Genomic DNA, 20,383 nt, shown 5'->3' on the forward strand with positions numbered 1-20,383 from the left:
CAAAAGCACTAATAAAAAAATTGCTCCAGGGGCTTGCAACGCAGCACAATACATGACCTTACTGGGAGAATGCAAGTTTCCAGCCGGCGACCAGCGCAGGGAAACTATTTGTAAATAACTCCTATAGATCTATTGTCTGAAAGCCGATGACTGAAGAAAATGTACCTGAACGAACCTGCAAGAGTTTGGAAGTGTTTCCTGTGTGAAACTTCTACGTTGAGAGAAGAAATTATGAAGTGAACGAGGTGAGCTGAATGCGGAAGTGTGGTCACTGTACTCCATGTTGACTGATCCGGTGGCGGAGAGACGTTACATGGTAGCCGCTACTCCCCCCAACCCCCCATCAACCCCCCTTCTGCAGTACGACAGGAACACCTTGCTAAATATACGCAGCAAGCTTGTGCACCTCGGCAAGTGTAGTTTTGCTCTTGATAAAAAACCACTGAAGCAAGACAGATTGCATAGGACGTGCTCCGACACCAAGTGTGCTTTTGCCCGCAAGCGTGGTAGAAAAGGTGGAGTGAGAGTGAGGGCAGGTAAAAGACTGTTTAACCCTCCCCTCCCATCTGTGCTATTGTCAAACGTACAATCAATAGACAACAAAACTGACGAACTGTATGCACTTGTTAAGTACAGGAGAGAGTACAGAGACAGTTGTCTTCTCTGTTTCACAGAAACCTGGTTAACTGAGGACACCCCTGATCAGCTTGTGGAGCTTGAGGGTTTCTCTATCTTCAGAGCAGACAGGACTCCAGAATCAGGGAAGAGTAGAGGGGGTGGTGTGTGCATACATGTTAACCAGAAGTGGTGTAAACAGGTGACTGTTAAGGACACTGAATGCAACAGTGATTATGAACTATTACATATTCAGTGTAGACCCTTCTACCTGCCTAGAGAGACCTCTTGTGTGACAGTAATAGGACTATATACCCACCCTAAATCAAACGCCAAGAGGGTGAACAGGGACATCACAGTGAAGGTGGAGAACATACAGGCTGAAAAGCCAGACAGTGTAATCATTATCTGTGGTGACTTTAACCAGTGTAAGTTAAAGGTCCCAAGGTTTTACCAGCAGGTGACTGTGGCAACAAGGAAAGAAAAGACACTTGATCTCTTGTACACAAACGTCAAAGACTCCTACATCTCAGTGGGGAAACCCCCAGTGGGAAAGTCAGACCATAAGTCTGTCTTGCTCCTCCCCAAACATAAGCAAAAACTGAAGTCTGAGCCTGTGCAAAAGAAAACTGTGAAAGTGTGGAATGAGGAGAGTGTGGAGAGACTGAAGGGGTGTTTTGATTGTACACTGTGGGATGTTTTTGAGGATGATGATATTGACAAGATGACTGATGTTGTTAGCAGTTACATCAATTTTTGCACTGATATATGTGTAGAAGAGAAAACTATCACTGTCTATCCAAACCAAAAGCCATGGGTGACAAAAGAGTTTAAAGAGGCACTTAAGGAAAAACATGATGGGCCTGAGGGGAAAAGAAACTTGAGGAAAGTGTCAGAAAAGTGCAGAAAGAGATACAAAGAGAAAGTAGAAAGCAAACTGGCACAGGGGGATGCAAAGGGGATGTGGGAGGGTGTAAGGGAGATAACTGGTACAAAAAGAAAAAAGCCACAACCATCTCTCAGGGTGGTGATCCAGTCAGTCTTGCTAATGAACTGAATGGCTTCTATGCAAGATTTGACAAGCCTGACAGTGAGATGCAGGAGGTATTTGAAGAGCTAGAGAGAGTCCAGCCTGATGATGGGTTGAGGGTTAGTGAGGAAGAGGTGAGGGCTGTTTTCTCCAAACTGAAGCCAAACAAAGCACAGGGACCAGATAACATTCACCCTAGGCTACTCAAGACATGTGCTGAACAACTAGCTGGTGTTTTTCAAGCAATTTTCAACATGAGCCTTCTGGCAGGCAAAATCCCCTCTCTGTGGAAAACCTCCAAAATTATCCCAGTCCCCAAAAAAGCAATCTGCAAAGAAAACAATGACTACAGGCCTATAGCATTGACACCAGTGGTGATGAAATGTCTTGAGAAGCTGGTGCTGAAGCGTCTCTTGCAGGAAACTGAGGATCAGATGGATCCGCTACAGTTTGCCTACAGAGCACGCAGAGGCACAGACGACGCTACCATTCTGATCGCTCACAGCATCCTTGAACATCTAGAGAAGCCCAACACCTCAGCTAGAGTGTTATATGTGGATTTTAGTTCCGCGTTTAATACAGTCAAGCCTAGCCTCATGTATGACAAGCTGAACGCTCTGTCAGTCAGTCCGCAGATCATCAAGTGGATTATCGACTTCCTGGTGGGTCGATCTCAGTACGTGGCAGTAGACGGGGTCATCTCAGACAGCCTCGAGATCAGTACAGGGAGTCCACAAGGCTGCTGTTTGTCTCCGACAATCTTCACCCTGTACACCAACGACTGTAGAGCCACCAATGGCAAACTTTCGAAGTTTGCTGATGACTCAGCTCTGGTAGGCCTGATACAGAATGATGATGACACAGTGTACAAACAGGAGGTGGACAAACTAGTAGAGTGGTGTGACCAGAACAGCCTAGACCTCAATGTGGGCAAAACAAAAGAGATGATCACAGACTTTAGGAGAGGGGAAAAGGAAACAGAGCCACTAGTGATAGGGGGGAAAGAGGTAGAACAAGTACAAGAGTACAAATACTTGGGCTGCATCATCAGTTCAGATCTCTCGTGGTCAAAACACATAGCCAAGGTAGTTAGCAAGTGCAATTCAAGACTGTACTTTCTGAGGAAACTCAAGCAGTTCAAGGTCTGCCCTGAAATACTGGCAATGTTCTACAGAGCCAGCATTGAAAGTGTTTTGACCTTCAACCTCATGGTATGGTACTATGGGGCTACTGTAGAGGACAAGAGCCATCTGGCAAGAGTGATCAGACAGGCAGAAAAGGTGGTTGGGGTTCAGTTCCCAAGCTTGGATGAACTGGTGCATAAGAGAACAGCCACAAAAGCACGAAAGGTCGTTGAAGATGAATCGCACCCCCTGCATGATCAGTTTGCACTCATGCCATCTAGGCGTAGATACAGAGCTGCAAAGTGTAGAACCTCTCGCATGCGGAAGTCGTTTATTCCATCCGCCATCTCAGTTCTCAATGATACCACTTAGTGCATGCATGTGAAACTGAAAAATGTACAATGGAGTTTTCCTCAGAGCTAGCTAGGAATGCATTGTACTCTAATGTTGTCATGTTATTGCTGTGTTTTTTATCTTCATGTTTTAAAATTATCTCCACAACTTATAAAGTATACTTTTACACTAGAATTATGTTTAAACAAATCAAGTATGTATGTTTAATATTATTCTTATGAAGTTTTTTTACAACTATTTAGAATAGAACAGTTTGTTTTGAATGTCAATCACTGGGAGCAGTCAGAAGAGTAAGAATTCTGTTTTGTTCTCACTATCATTTGCTTATGAAGATCATGATGTTGTTCCATTGCTTAGTCAGTCCTAGAAATAATGTCCTAGACTGTTATCAGTATTTTTGCCCTCTTTCATTACGATGCTATGGTATTTCTGTGGGTCTCCACATGTGTTTGTTTATAAGGCGGAAGTGACCTCCCCTTGTACACAATAGGCCCTCAGATGAAGCCTACGGACAGACTAGAATAGAACATGCACATAACACAGAAGGTCTGCACAGCACACTCACACACAGCAATACAGCACACCGTCTTGTACCTCCTTCTGCCCTGCCGAAGTCGGGGTATCCTTTTTAATCCACCGAACATTAATATCCACAGCCATGTGTGTCTCCTGCCTCCGAACACACACGCCACAGAGCTCGACTCGATGTGCGCAGTTTCGTATAAAAATTATTTTCCAAATTTCCCCACTGTGTTTTATAAAATAATCATATTATGAAAGCACATACATTCTTATCTTAGTTATTATGTATTCATTGTTAGCAAACATCGGCATTATTCATGTTTTACTTTAAACGCAATCATTGTTATTTATAGATCACAGGCACTTGATGTAAGTAGGTCACACACGTGTAAATGTTGTGCCCAGTCCTTGTTTTTGTTTCTGTTATTATTTTAGTTAGCAGGTCTAGTTGAGCACGTATTAAGTATCATGTACCCACTACTAGTCATTGTGCATTTTAGTTAATGGACTGATGATGTCATTTGTATGGAGTCGACGCACGTGCGAGGATATGTATGTGTGGGAGGGGGGGGGGGGGGGGGCGCGGGAGATGGAAGCTTGCTGTATGTTATGTAATGTATATATTGTGTGTGATACGTGGAAATGTGATACTATTTATTTGCATGTATGATACAGGTACAAATGTGATAATTGTAGGCTTATACTAGTGATTACTGTGTGTGATACATGAAATGTGATATGAATGCTGTTTTTATATGTTATACTCTTACTTTCTCCCAAGCGCAAGACAAATTCTTCTATGAAAATTGAAGCCAATAAAATTTGAGTTGAGTTGAGTTGAGTTGACTAAACATTTCTTGCATACTGCTTGACTAAAATCTTTACAAACATTGACTATATTCTATACAAGAACCACTTAACAAGGGTAAAAAGTGAAGAATTTTATGGGTGAGAAAAGGAAAGTAAAAGGACTTTGGGGAGGCAGAAATAGAGAAGAAACAAGAAAAAGATCCTAATTAGGTTCACGGCATCGAGAGTGATGCGACCTTCTCTCAGAAGTTAGTAGAGAAGGCTCCCCCATCCACCACCCGGGGAACGCGCCTCTACGCCAATTAGGGGGCGCGAGGAAGAGATACAGATAGAAAATAAGACACTGAATACATGTAGACAGAAACTCACAGACTTATCTTCATACATTTTCTTTATGAACGTATTAATAGTGAATCTATTGAAAGTAATGGGATTTGTCAGTTCTCTACACATTCTTTACAGCAATGAAAATCAGCTCTCTCTCTCTCTCTCTCTCTCTCTCTCTCTCTCTCTCTCTCTCTCTCTCTCTCTCTCTCTCTCTTTTACATAAACTTATACAGTTTCACTAATTATGTATGAATGTAGTAGTAGTTATTATAGTAGATTTAGTCCCTCTTTAGGTTTGAGAACAGTGGAAGGTTGATCTTGTTGATCGGTGCAGCAATTGACTTTGTCCGTTGAACAAAGCGTTCTTCAACAAAGGTATTGTACAGCGCTTTTCCCACTGTCGTGACCTTCAGCATGGCGTCAACATGTTCAGTACTCATGATGTCTCTTGTGTCCAGAGCAAACAGGTACTTGCTGTCTTCTTCAAAAGGGTTCCCTATTTCCTCAAATTTGCTGACTAGTGCATTCACCTGGGAGGCAAATGAGGTTTGGACACTTGGTTGCTGCTCATGGTGATCCTTGCAGGTCATGTCTTTCCTACAAACTTGATCTTCGAATTCTTTCACCATCCTTGATATCTCCGGTCCAGCGATCATCCAGCGTCTCAGTGCACTTGGATTGTTCGTAAGGCCTATCGCTCCACCATCTCCTTTGATCTGGGCATTGCATTGCTCATGGGCATGGTCCAGGGCTATTGAAGAGAACTTGCGTTTTGTTTTCCTGACCACGAATGCTCCAGCACAGAAATGGCGGAACACATCCGGGTGAGTCGTCTCAAGGGCTGTGAGGTCACGGATATGTACAGACAACCAGCGTGAAGGCAGCCATTTCAATATGGAGACCACCAAGCATGATGATATAGTTCTGCTCACCAAACTCTGCCGGCCATTGCTACTGTATCTCTTTTGCGATTGTGAATAGTGGCTGGTCCATGATTAAGATGGGGGTCTGTGATGGATTGAGGTGTTGAGTTGCGCATTTGATGAGATCCATGACATGGCGGATCAAAGCTACTGAATGTGCATTGTCAGACAGAAGGGGCATCAGTCCTATCCTTGACACAGGCTTGTCATCAGTTCTGAGCTGTGATGCATAGTATGCTGCCCACGAAATGTTTTCATTTTCTTTCGCTGGATTTCTCTCAAGAAAGGCATGAACATGCCGCAGCCACTCACATTCTGATTCCTTGCCGTCGATTTCTTTGCTGACGCAGGGTCTGCAAGGTCCTTGGACGTCTGGTGCAAAGTTTTCTTTTGATGTGCAAGGTACAGGCATGACGTTGGTGTATGTAGCAGGAAGCAAAGGAATACTTCGAGGTTGGTTGCTTTTCTCACCAATGAGAGGGACTGCTTGTTCTTGACCCTCGCATTCACGCACTCTGTGTTGCATCAACGAAATACTGGTGCCGTGAAAAGAGTGTGTAGCTGTTGTTGAAGAAGGGTTGTGGTCAATGTTATCCACAGCTCCTATCGTGAAGACGTTCAGCATCTTTGTTGGTACAACAACTGCTTCTTCTTCAAACTTAGCACATACCTTGCTAGCTACTTCTGTAGAAATACAAAGCACCCGGGCATACGAAATTCCGATTCCAAGAGTGTGCATTGTTTCCATCAGATCTTTGTTTCTAGTGTCAGCGTGTATTTTTAGGCTGATGTATATAGGCAACGGAGTCTCCCTTTCCCGATTTCGCCTGTGAACAGATCCTGTCTTTGAAGATTTTTGTACAGTTGAATGCAATCAATTGAGAAATTGTCAAGACAGCTTGTTGCTGAGGGTCACTGTCGAGTTGGTGCTGCTCAACAACAGATGGTCCTTTCAATATGAAGCTAACCAGCGTGTTTAAAGACGATGGGACTGATTCTTCTTGGCATCTGTCTTTGAAGCTGCCTTGAAAGACCTGTTGTGACTTGAGTATTTCTTTCCTCACTATCTGAGCAGCTTTGGAAAGCTGAAGAATATCAGAACCAGTGTTACATGCTGATTTAAGAGCATCTCCTATGTCCCTATCAAATGCAAGGACAGCCTCTTTACCCTGCGTGGTTGAAACAAGATCAGGCACAGCTGATAGGAGCTTTTCTCGAAGTCTTGTTGTATGCACATAGGAATCTTTAAAACCAAGATCTGCTAAACGTGAGATGTAGTACAGCTGGCAGATGTGTGACATTGTGAAAACGGGTGCTGTTTCTGGCTTCTGGTATGGTTCTGGTATGGTACGTCGCAGGAGCCAAGTTGACTATATATGCTTGTCTCGGAAGTCTTCAATGTATGCAACAAGTTCTGCAAAAGCAACATCTTTGATCCTCTGGTCCCCATCTGCCTCCACATTGTCCACATGTAACTTTAGTTCTCGCCTGAAAAAGGCATTAATACATTTCTTGTGGTATTTTGCTTCAGTTGCTACCATATCACCAGGCGCAAGCTTCCTAAGGACAAGCTGGTCATTGATAAGTTTAGCATGGTTACGGACTTTGGTATCCACTGGAATTGTTGACACGCTATGAAACCCTGCACTTCCGGGTGGTTCATTGCAGAAAAAAGCACACATTGTTGATACAGTCAGAAAAAACAGTCGACTTCCGAGTTTTAGCAGGACTCACCGATACTTCATCCTGTTTTCTTTTCCGTGTGAGAACAGTACTTTCGTTCTGCAAGACTTATGCCACGAAGCACTATGCGCTTTAAAAGCATTCTCCAGTCCATGTCCTTCGTCCAATAGTTCCAGTGATACAGGGATCGGTAACTCTCCAAGACTTTGAAATTGTGTAAGGTTTTCAGCCACATATTTGTTACCTACACCGTCCTTCTTAGCTTTTTACAACGGAGTGCAGGTCAGCAGGTTGCAAGTCCTTGTTTTTACATTTAGTCAAGTTTTGACTAAATGTTTTAACGTAGAGGGGGGAATCGAGACGAGGGTCGTGGTGTATGTGCGTGTGTGTGTGTGTGTGTGTGTGTGTGTGTGTGTGTGTGTGTGTGTAGAGCGATTCAGACTAAACTACTGGATCGATCTTTATGAAATTTGACATGAGAGTTCCTGGGTATGAAATCCCCGAACGCTTTTTTCATTTTTTGGATAAATGTCTTTGATGACGTCATATCCGGCTTTTCGTGAAAGTTGAGGCGGCACTGTCACGCCCTCATTTTTCAACCAAATTGGTTGAAATTTTGGTCAAGTAATCTTCGACGAAGCCCGGACTTCGGTATTGCATTTCAGCTTGGTGGCTTAAAAATTAATTAATGACTTTGGTCATTAAAAATCTGAAAATTGTAATATAAAACGATCCAAATTTACGTTCATCTTATTCTCCATCATTTTCTGATTCCAAAAACATATAAATATGTTATATTTGGATTAAAAACAAGCTCTGAAAATTAAATATATAAAAATTATTATCAAAATTAAATTGTCGAAATCAATTTAAAAACACTTTCATCTTATTCCTTGTCGGTTTCTGATTCCAAAAACATACAGATATGATATGTTTGGATTACAAACACGCTCAGAAAGTTAAAACAAAGAGAGGTACAGAAAAGCGTGCTATCCTTCTTAGCGCAACTACTACAGTAAAATCCCTAGCATAAGCCCACCCCCCCTGTGCACAGATTTAGGGCAAAATTGGGGGGTGGGCGTTTGCTAGGGATAGACCCCTTTGCACAAAGTAAGTTTTGTGCTCAACCGTGTAATTGAGTGAATACAAACCCAGAAAGCATGTAAGTTAGGTCGTGTGAGTAGAAGTGAAGGAAAAAAGAACCCAGGAACTCTCATGTCAAATTTCATAAAGATCGGTCCAGTAGTTTAGTCTGAATCGCTCTACACACACACACACACACACGCACGCACACACACACACACACACACACGCACGCACATACACCACGACCCTCGTTTCGATTCCCCCTCGATGTTAAAATATTTAGTCAAAACTTGACTAAATATAAAAAAGGACTTTGAGGCAAAGAAGGCCAACCATGAGAGAGAGAGAGAGAGAGAGAGAGAGAGAGAGAGAGAGAGAGAGAGAGAGAGAGAGAGAGAGAGAGAGAGAGAGAGAGAGAGAGAGAGAGAGAGAGAGAGAGAGAGAGAGAGAGAGAGAGAGAGAGAGAGAGAGAGAGAGAGAGAGAGAAAAGGACTGGCTCTTCTGAAAACAACACGAGCATAGTCATTCATATAAATTTATGAGTAAAAAGAAAATCGCCAGACCTTTGCAAGGACAAACAATAACAACACAATTCCGGGAAAAAGAAACTTGATGAAATGTCGAAATGTCAACACCAATGAAGCCCTTTCTTTCTGTACAGGGAAGAAATTACACGATCGTCTTTGGAAATGAAACGTTAACTGAACTTGGATTTTGTCTTCAAAAGGCCCAATCTTTCTGAGAAAGAAAAACCCACAAACTTAGGAAAAAAAGAGAAGAGAAACTCGAAAAAACATGAACGATGGGTGGGAGTGAGGAGAGGGGACAAAGAATAAGAAACAAGTCGCGTAAGGCGAAAATACAATATTTAGTCAAGTAGCTGCCATTTTTCAGCAAGACCGTATACTCGTAGCATCGTCAGTCCACCGCTCACGGCAAAGGCAGTGAAATTGACAAGAAGAGCGGGGTAGTAGTTGCGCTAAGAAGGATAGCACGCTTTTCTGTACCTCTCTTTGTTTTAACTTTCTGAGCGTGTTTTTAATCCAAACATATCATATCTATATGTTTTTGGAATCAGGAACCGACAAGGAATAAGATGAAAGTGTTTTTAAATTGATTTGGATAATTTAATTTTGATAATAATTTTTATATATTTAATTTTCAGAGCTTGTTTTTAATCCGAATATAACATATTTATATGTTTTTGGAATCAGCAAATGATGGAAAATAAGATAAACGTAAATTTGGATCGTTTTATAAATTTTTATTTTTTTTTACAATTTTCATATTTTTAATGACCAAAGTCATTAATTAATTTTTAAGCCACCAAGCTGAAATGCAATACCGAACCCCGGGCTTCGTCGAAGATTACTTGACCAAAATTTCAACCAATTTGGTTGAAAAATGAGGGCGTGACAGTGCCGCCTCAACTTTCACGAAAAGCCGGATATGACGTCATCAAAGACATTTATCAAAAAAATGAAAAAAACTTATGGGGATATCAATCCCAGGAACTCTCATGTAAAATTTCATAAAGATCGGCCCAGTAGTTTGGTCTGAATCGCTCTACACGCACACACATACACACATACACACACACATACACACACACATACACCCACACATACACACACACATACACCACGACCCTCGTTTCGATTCCCCCTCGATGTTAAAATATTTAGTCAAAACTTGACTAAATATAAAAAGGAAAGAAACACGAAAAGGTAAAGAAGGGGAAAAAGATGACTTTTAGAACAGTCTGCACAAATCCTGGTGAAAGTGAGCCTATAGTCTCTTTGAAAAAATCAGGGTGGGCGTTTGCTAGGTAGTTACCCCTGTGCACAACTTTTGGCCCAAAGTAGGGGGTGGGCGTTTGCTAGATGGTGGGCTTATGCTAGGGATTTTACGGTACCCCGCTCTTCTTGTCAATTTCACTGCCTTTGCCATGAGCGGTGGAGTGACGATGCTACGAGTATACGGTCTTGCTGAAAAATGGCATTGCGTTCAGTTTCATTCTGTGAGTTCGACAGCTACTTGACTAAATGTTGTATTTTCGCCTTACGCGACTTGTTTACCTTTGCGATTTTCTCTTTGATAATGTGAAGTTCCTCCTCTTTTCTTGAAACGTTTTCGTTGTATGTCGGTGGGGTTTCACACCCCCAAAGATCTATGTCACCATGACAGGCTGTTAAAGAGGAATTTATCTTTTTTCCATCAAGGGCAACTTTGACCAGTTTCGATTTGGTGTTTTGAGAAAAGTGGTCCACACATTCATTTAGTATGCCGGGAGAAATTTTCGGCTTGTTACTGGATTCTTTGGATAATCTCTGAAGGCTGGGTACAGCAAAATTTATATTGTATGCTCTGTCAAAATCACATTTTTCACTTTTTGTCTTGGTTCTTTTCACTCCAGGTTCTATCTCATCTGTATCCACTCCAGGTTTGGTCTCAGCTTCTGTCATATCCACTCGATCTTCTGTTTCATCTGTATCCACTCCAGGTTTGGTCTCAGCTTCTGTCATATCCACTCGATCTTCTGTTTCATCTGTATCCACTCCAGGTTTGGTCTCAGCTTCTGTCATATCCACTCGATCTTCTGTTTCATCTGTATCCACTCCAGGTTTGGTCTCAGCTTCTGTCATATCCACTCGATCTTCTGTTTCATCTGTATCCACTCCAGGTTTGGTCTCAGCTTCTGTCATATCCACTCGATCTTCTGTTTCATCTGTATCCACTCCAGGTTTGGTCTCAGCTTCTGTCATATCCACTCGAACTTCTGTTTCATCTGTATCCGCTCCAGCACCTGTCAAAAGATTATCCCCATGTTGTGCCAGCTTTCTATCTTCTTCAGCTTCTCTTCCATTCATGAAGCGAATGAATCTGCCATGGAATAAGCGATAGCCTGTGTGCCAAAACAGAAGGGACTCTTTACTGTATCTCATTCTTTTTTTGTCTCCAGTGGCGTAATAGTTCACAACGTCAAGAAATAACCGAAAGGCAATATTATCAAGGGGAAAATGTCCTTGAATTATCATTTGATGAAAACTAATCCATTCACTTATCAAGCCGTTTTCAGCCAGAATTTGTCCAGCCTTTTCGGCAAGGTTATTCACAAAATAGTTAACCGCACTAGGAGTGTGCTCTTGGGGATGTTTATCGTCATTCTGAGACACTGGCGTAGGCTCTTGAGCCTCTTGATTGCCATTCTGAGATGCTGGAGTAAGCCCAATGAAATTTTGAATTTTATCCACTATTATTTTGTTTTGATCGGTTACAACTATTTTGCAGCCTTTCTCAGCGCACTCTTTTGGTGAAAAATCGAATGCTTTTGTGCATAGCCTCCGCTTGCCTGTCTCCGTGTTAAGCTGAACAAAACAATACCGAAGCTTATGTGCTTCATGTTTATCAACTGTGTGGGTTATGATTTCTTTGAAGATGGAGAACCCTTCTCCACAATGGTAACATCTATAATCCATGATCTGTAAAATGAGAACATTTAATTAAGATCATTCAGGTCATCAAGCAAAAAACTAGGCAGCGCAGCAAAAAACCAGTCATAAGCGCATCCGATCCGAAAAATCAAGCTATCATAAGCGCACAGGGGGTATTTCATAAGAGCACCCGACCACAAATCAGCGACCTGCCTTGTGTTTTGGATAGTTATTCAATAGATACGCATTTTTTTTGTAAAAAGAGCAACGTGAATAAGTAGCGCTACATTTCGGGTTTTGACAACTGTAATATGGTTGCAGGATAATTAGTATTTTAGGAGTTATTACATTTTTTCTGCAGACACTCACCTCGTGCCCCGCTCTTCGTATCATACGCTCATCCGCTAAAAAGGGTTATTCTAAGATCACCCAGCATATCATAAGCCCACCCCTGATTGAAGGGCCTGATAATACATTTCTATAGTAAAACCCAGTAATATGTTTTATGTGTGTCGTCCTATACAATTGTTGTTATAATCGTTTACAGGCAGACAGGGTGTGCCGAAGAAAAATTTCCATTTTTATGTAATATTTTAATGGACAATAAAGTGCTGTTATTGTTATTGTTATTATTGTTATATACTTACAGTCTTCAGACGAAGGCCTGCTCTTTAGCAATTCACAGGCTGGCGCGATGGTAAACATCCGGTGACATGTCCGGTGCGTTTCTTTTTTGCACCCCCGGTGCAGATGAACTGTTTTGAGATTTTCGACTTTTTTGATACTTGGTTTTATATTTTTGAATGTGAAGGAATCGGTTAAATGGTTAAAGAAATCACTCTTTGTTATGCAAAAAACCAGAATCAGAATCAGAATCAGAATTTATTGTCATTAAAGCACAGAGCCTATTGACACATACAAGATACATAAGTACAGGAAAAACAGCAATATAACATAACATACATGAAATACAAAACCAAGTGGAACAGGGTGAACAAAGAGGACCTGAAGATGAGCATAAGTTATTGAGGACAGTTGGAAGACGCATTGCATCTGCGTAGTTGAAAACAATCGTACACATATTTTGCCAATTGCCTTTGGATGTCGCTGTCAGTAAACAAAGAACTGACTCTTATTTCATCACTGCCGGTGGAAGTATTCGGTAATAACTGTTGCCTGAGATGAGCATACATTGTACACGAATCAAGGAAGTGAAGTTCATCCTCCACCACTCCACAGTTTCTGCATAGTCTTTCCTCCCTTGGTGTTCCCGTGTATCTGCCTTTTTCGATTTCTAAGTCATGGGCACTTATACGTAGTTTGCTCATAGCCTGTCTGTGTTCTTGTGTTAGCAAAAGATAGGGTTGTAGAGAGTAGTCGTGTGACACTCCCTTGTAAAACTGTAGTTTGGATGAGTTTCCTTCTTTTTATATTTAGTCAAGTTTTGACTAAATATTTTAACATCGAGGGGGAATCGAAACGAGGGTCGTGGTGTATGTGCGTGTGTGCGTGCGTGTGTGCGTGCGTGTGTGTGTGTGTGTGTGTGTGTAGAGCGATTCAGACTAAACTACTGGACCGATCTTTATGAAATTTGACATGAGAGTTCCTGGGTATGAAATCCCCATACGTTTTTTTCATTTTTTTGATAAATGTCTTTGATGACGTCATATCCGGCTTTTCGTGAAAGTTGAGGCGGCACTGTCACGCCCTCATTTTTCAACCAAATTGGTTGAAATTTTGGTCAAGTAATCTTCGACGAAGCCCGGGGTTCGGTATTGCATTTCAGCTTGGTGGCTTAAAAATTAATTAATGACTTTGGTCATTAAAAATCTGAAAATTGTACAAAAAAATAAAAATTTATAAAACGATCCAAATTTACGTTTATCTTATTCTCCATCATTTGCTGATTCCAAAAACATATAAATATGTTATATTCGGATTAAAAACAAGCTCTGAAAATTAAATATATAAAAATTATTATCAAAATTAAATTGTCCAAATCAATTTAAAAACACTTTCATCTTATTCCTTGTCGGTTCCTGATTCCAAAAACATATAGATATGATATGTTTGGATTAAAAACACGCTCAGAAAGTTACAACAAAGAGAGGTACAGAAAAGCGTGCTATCCTTCTTAGCGCAACTACTACCCCGCTCTTCTTGTCAATTTCACTGCCTTTGCCATGAGCGGTGGACTGACGATGCTACGAGTATACGGTCTTGCTGAAAAATGGCAGCTACTTGACTAAATATTGTATTTTCGCCTTACGCGACTTGTTTTGTCCTCCAGAGCCTGACAAATTGAGTTTCTACATGTTTTGTTAGCGCGTGTTTCAGTCTTGCCGGGTGTATTGTGTTTGAAGCCTGAGGAAGTCAGGAACTCGCGTACAAATAAGAGCCATTTATTTTCCTCTTTATGTTCTTGTGAGAGAAGGCTTGAGTAAGTTTGCCTAAGAAGCCCATGTTGGTCAGATTCCATGATGTGTAACCAAAATGATATGATCTGTCCCAATATTTTTGTGCTGATCGGAAATCTGCCCAATTCAGCCAGTACTGGGAAATTCATTGATTTTCTGTGTACTCCTAAAAGTTGCTTGCAGAATTTCATGTGTACGTTTTCAATGTCGCTCACGCAGTTTGTTATGCCACTTTCTTAGCTTTTGTCTTTGGCTTTGGCATAGCTGCTTTGAACGTCAATAAGAACCCCTCTTTGATGTATTGCGTGTAATTACCGCTTAGTAGCCAAGTTGGTCATAATTCATAATACTTCAACCATTACAGATTCTTGTTGGCAATAAACGTCGAGATTCGCAAAATGTGTCCGGTCAATTATTTCAGCACGGTCACAGCAATGTTCGACACCGGTGGAGCAGTAAGTTCCTTACTATGGCCAATCATGTTAGTCAAAACTGAGCAACCAACTACTTTGACTGGCCACAACGGCCACCACAGCGCTTCCAAATAATGTTTCTGACGCTAATATTGAACTTTACTGTGGAGCCCGTCTTCTGAACCACAGGGTTTGCTTTGCCTGAAATGTGCAGCATTAAATTCCTTATCGCCAAAGCTAAGCTGTTGCCTTGCCTCTTCAGTTCTGTATGGAAAGCCGTTTGGCTCATAACCATTACACGTGTAATAAAACATAAATACACGCGTAATAAATGATTAATACACGTGTATTTATTTCTTATTGCACGTGTAATTTATCTTTTTATATTTAGTCAAGTTTTGACTAAATATTTTAACATCGAGGGGGAATCGAAACGAGGGTCGTGGTGTATGTGCGTGTGTGCGTGCGTGTGTGCGTGTGTGTGTGTGTAGAGCGATTCAGACTAAACTACTGGACCGATCTTTATGAAATTTGACATGAGAGTTCCTGGGTATGAAATCCCCGAACGTTTTTTTCATTTTTTTGATAAATGTCTTTGATGACGTCATATCCGGCTTTTCGTGAAAGTTGAGGCGGCACTGTCACGCCCTCATTTTTCAACCAAATTGGTTGAAAATTTGGTCAAGTAATCTTCGACGAAGCCCGGACTTCGGTATTGCATTTCAGCTTGGTGGCTTAAAAATTAATTAATGACTTTGGTCATTAAAAATCTGAAAATTGTAAAAAAAAATAAAAATTTATAAAACGATCCAAATTTACGATTATCTTATTCTCCATCATTTGCTGATTCCAAAAACATATAAATATGTTATATTCGGATTAAAAACAAGCTCTGAAAATTAAATATATAAAAATTATTATCAAAATTAAATTGTCGAAATCAATTTAAAAACACTTCCATCTTATTCCTTGTCGGTTCCTGATTCCAAAAACATATAGATATGATATGTTTGGATTAAAAACACGCTCAGAAAGTTAAAACAAAGAGAGGTACAGAAAAGCGTGCTATCCTTCTTAGCGCAACTACTACCCCGCTCTTCTTGTCAATTTCACTGCCTTTGCCATGAGCGGTGGACTGACGATGCTACGAGTATACGGTCTTGCTGAAAAATGGCATTGCGTTCAGTTTCATTCTGTGAGTTCGACAGCTACTTGACTAAATGTTGTATTTTCGCCTTACGCGACTTGTTTCTTATGCTATGGAATAGCATAATGATTAAATACACGTGTAATAAATATTTCATACTCGTGTGAGAAATGATTAAATACACGTGTAATTAAAGGACCAGACCACGCTGTTTTAAAGGTTATTAGAACCACTAACCGATGACTGAAGGTTAGAGAAATGCACCTAAAGATTCCAAAAATGTAAAGAAATTCACCGATTCGTAGCTTAATCATTGTGATTTAATTAAAAACGTTCCGCCAAATTCGTCTGCTAAACGAGACTTCGAAATGGCCGCCAGTAGACGAGAACCGGCTGTGACGTCACTTAGTGTTTGGAAACCGAAAGTTACAGCTTACGCTCAAGTGGGCGTTTGCCTAAATCGAGCATCAACAGCACGCCGAAGGAATGCGCACGGCTGCTGATAGCTATGAAGTATAGAAAAAAGGTTCAGGCATCAGTTGTCACCTTTTTCCGATGGGCTTACAACTTCTGCAGCAAGACTGATTAACTGGAAACGGCCAACACGATGTGCTGTGTTTCGCGACACTTTCTTCCAATGCGAACGCAGTTAAGCCGGCAAGAAAACCTGGCACACACAAAACAGCTGTTGCCTAACACAGTTCCAGTTCCGACAATTGTTGACCACTCACAGGAGGTCAGAAACCGGATACCAATGTCATCAGAACGATCTGCTTTCACTAAACGCAGACGAAAGGAAGTGAGTACATGTATACTGAATGTGTTCTGTAAGGGATAGGGGTTCAGTGTCACTGGGCGTTTTTGTCAGACTGACAGTATTTGTAGTGGAATGGCATCTGTTCCTAATTTTAAGCACATGTGTTAAGATTACAGATTAAAACATATATATCTGTTACTACATGTCCGTCCCCATGCACCCACCTTAAAGTTCCCTCTCTCTCTCCCTCTTTTACACTCACCTGGGTAATCGATGAGTCTCAGGTTTAATCAGTGTCCGTCCATATACACATAGACATTCACACAAACACACACACGTTGTTATAGTTGTTATCTAATTCAGTGTTGTATTAAATAGATAAAGAAATCGTTAATACAGCAAGCTTGCATGAATAATTTGCTGTTGTCCTTTTTTTCAGATCAGGTTCTGTAATACAGTAATTATAATTAATACAAGTACAAATTCATGTTTGCAGTCATACTCATAGTGTGTGAGTGTGTGTGTGTGTGTGTGTGTGTGTGTGTGTGTGTGTGTGTGTGTGTGTGTGTGTGTGTGTGTGTGTGTGTGTGTGAAAAGCACTTTGATACTTAAAACATCTGTGTTATTTGATTTTATTACAAAACTGCAGTCAGAATATTAAGCAGACCTATTCCAACAATACATTTTGATCAGCAGTAAATGTAATGTCAAATTATGAACAACAATCATGTGAGCAGATATATCTAACAGAAACAAATAGTCTAGCAAAATAATACAACCAAGTACATGTGTGGACATCATCATCCACATAAAAAAATTGATTGTAGGAAGAGCACTCTGTGTTATTACCACTGCTTCAGTCAAACTGCCAGTTCAACTTTATCTCTCTCAGAGTAACATGGGGAAAAAAAAACCTTTAAAAAACTTGCATGCTACAGAGCTGGATTGTTTCTAGTGATCATGCAGCATGATTTATCCGCATAGAAAACTACTGAAACACCTAAACAGAAATAACAATGTCTACAGAAAAAACCCACTGTTTGATTGCTGTCTGTAGTACTCCTCTTGCTAACAGTGGCATTAAAATAATTAAAACTAAGCTATGCTCTCTTGGGGGGGGAAAAGTGCTCTAAGTACTTTTTGTGTCTACATAGGCAAAACAAAACTATGCAATGTTTCAGATTTCCTGACCCACCCTATGTTTTTCCTCCTTATCCTGGACTATTTTGGACTCTTACAAAAATGTAGGCTACTTCAAAAATGACAAATTTTAATTTTGCAGGCTTACAAGGAAATTGACTCTTCTCTTACAACCAGAATACACCATGATTTCAAGCAAATAAAAAACTACATGCACCTGAGAAAAAAAAACTTTAATTCAAGAAGTTAGACCTCCTAACCCCAACTTTTCAATTCAATTCAATACGTTGTTGATGTTGATTATGGAGCTTAACGTCCTCCCAGGTAACTAGGGACCTATATTGGGGCATGATTTTTTATACAATGTTAAAAGTGTAGGGTGTAATGGGGGGGAGGGGGACTGGAGGGTGACGGGGTGTAGTCGCTAATAAATTTAAAGGTGCGTTTATTATCTAATATACCAGACATTTTGTTTTGGCTGGTGTACAGAATAACATCACATAAAATCGCACTCGTAAAACATACAAAACACATAAAATGTACACATCAGTACACACATAACCCAAACCACACATATCCATACCAGCACCATCACACACATATCCACATACATACTCTAGTTTGTACATTATAAAAATAAATACATTATGATTAATATCATTACTAGTCAACTTAAATTAAGGCTCAAAATAGGTCTTAAGATGGATGTTATTTAGTGTAATGAAGAGATTATAAAAACCAAAAAAAAGCTATGAGAAAGAAAGTATGAAAGAATGATGCCCTTTCTCCGGTGAAAGTTCTGCTGATTGTGGTAACTTTTTTTTCTGTCTAAAACAGGCATCAGGTTAACTGAACGAGCTGTTTGAGGGGGTGGTGATCCTAACACTGGCCTATGGCAACACTGGCCTATGGCAGCTACAACAAAGCTCTGCATACACAGCAAGACTACAATGCAACAGTGCCCAGACTTTGACTGCTACAAATGCAAGTGTCCATAAACCAGGGTTTAATACAAAGTCATGTAGTATGTGAGTGAGTTCTGATGAAAAAGTGATTGTGTTGTAATATTGGTTATTACTGAGTGTTGATGTTACAATGATTACATTATAAAAACAACAACAGAACAATGTGAAGAGCAAACTTCTTCTGTGGGCATGCAAGTGAGTTAATCTTGTGTGTGTGTGTGTGAAACTATATGTGACTGAGTGTTACAAATTTAAATGACAACAGTTTTCTTGATAGCCTTTAAAAACAACAACAAATACATACATTTAACAATCAAACAAATATAGGCACCTCAAAAAAAGTTGTATGTACACCTTCGTGGCTGGTGATGCATTCTTGCTCCCCTGCAAGTTTTCATTCTACAATGTACCTCAGGCTAGCTTCCTCTCTCTCTCAAATCTGCCCCTCCCACACAATACAACAGGTACAGTGGCCACTCTGACACCAGTCTCTGAAATAATCAAGAACAGTTAAAACTGCGATGAGCTGTTGTTCTTTTACTCGTGAATGCAATGCATGAACACTTAAACAATATCCCACTTATTCGCGAGTGCGTTGACAAGGCGAGAGTGAAAAAATAGCACAGACTCGAAAGCAGACGATAAGTTCAGCACAGAGAGCGGGCGTGTTTACCTTTGATCGCTGAGACAAACAGTGTCGCAATTTTCATCGTCACTGTTTCACTACTGCTGGAAGTGGCCTCCACCCTCATCTTTCATGCTTGATTCGAGGAGAGAAACCGGTAGTTCGAACATGTACGGTTCAATTTCGTCTGCAGTTACGCTTGTTGTCATGTTGGTAAACAACCATCTCCACACGGTGTGACGTCACGGATAATTTATTCATAAGCCAGTCTCGCGAAGATCACGCGGCACAATGGCGGGTCGTTTTGGAGAAGAAATCCGTCGCTTCGGTCACAAAATTCGTCGGATTACGGCCTTAGAAGATTCCGAAGTAAACCAAACATTGTTGAAGACGGTAAGAAAGTGGTTTTCTAACTAACTGCAAACATCGGGAAGTGTTCGGTCGCGCAGGAACACGATTCGAAGCGTTTTTGACGCTAAAACAGCGTGGTCTGGTCCTTTAACATTTCATGCGCGTGTAAGAAATGTTTAAATACACGTGTAATTATTTATTACACGTGTATTTAATCATTTCTTACACGTGTATGAATTATTTATTACACGTGTATGAATCAATCATTACGCGCGTATTAATTATTTAGTACGCGCGTATGAATCATTTCTTACGCGCGTATGAATTATTTATTACGCGCGTATGAATTATTTATTACGCGCGTATAGGTTATGAGCCAAACGGCTTTCCATACTCCAGCTGTTTCTCGGCCTCCCTCTCTTTCTTTGCCCCTGCGGGTTCCAAGTGAGAGCCTGGCGGGTGAGGCTGGATGCTGGTTGAGGAGAAAATGGGGCTGGGTTGGACACACCCTCAGAATAGATTCCATGGCTTTGTAAAACATGAATGTGAAAACAAAACCTGTTTAAACCAATAAAAACATTTTTCTCAAGCACCAAGACAGTTGGAATGAACGAATAAGGAACAAAAATCAAATCAAACAATCAATTGAGAGGGAACAGA

At 40.7% G+C, this 20,383-nt stretch overlaps 1 protein-coding gene across 1 annotated transcript in view; it reads right to left on the bottom strand.

Moving 5' to 3' along the window:
* LOC138980290 (tetratricopeptide repeat protein 38-like) overlaps positions 1 to 20,383 on the bottom strand; it is a 203,106-nt gene that overhangs the window by 126,659 nt on the left and 56,064 nt on the right. The gene's annotated exons all lie outside the window — the stretch shown is intronic.

This window comes from Littorina saxatilis, linkage group LG11, assembly GCF_037325665.1.
Source record: "Littorina saxatilis isolate snail1 linkage group LG11, US_GU_Lsax_2.0, whole genome shotgun sequence".
Lineage (NCBI taxonomy): Eukaryota > Metazoa > Mollusca > Gastropoda > Littorinimorpha > Littorinidae > Littorina > Littorina saxatilis.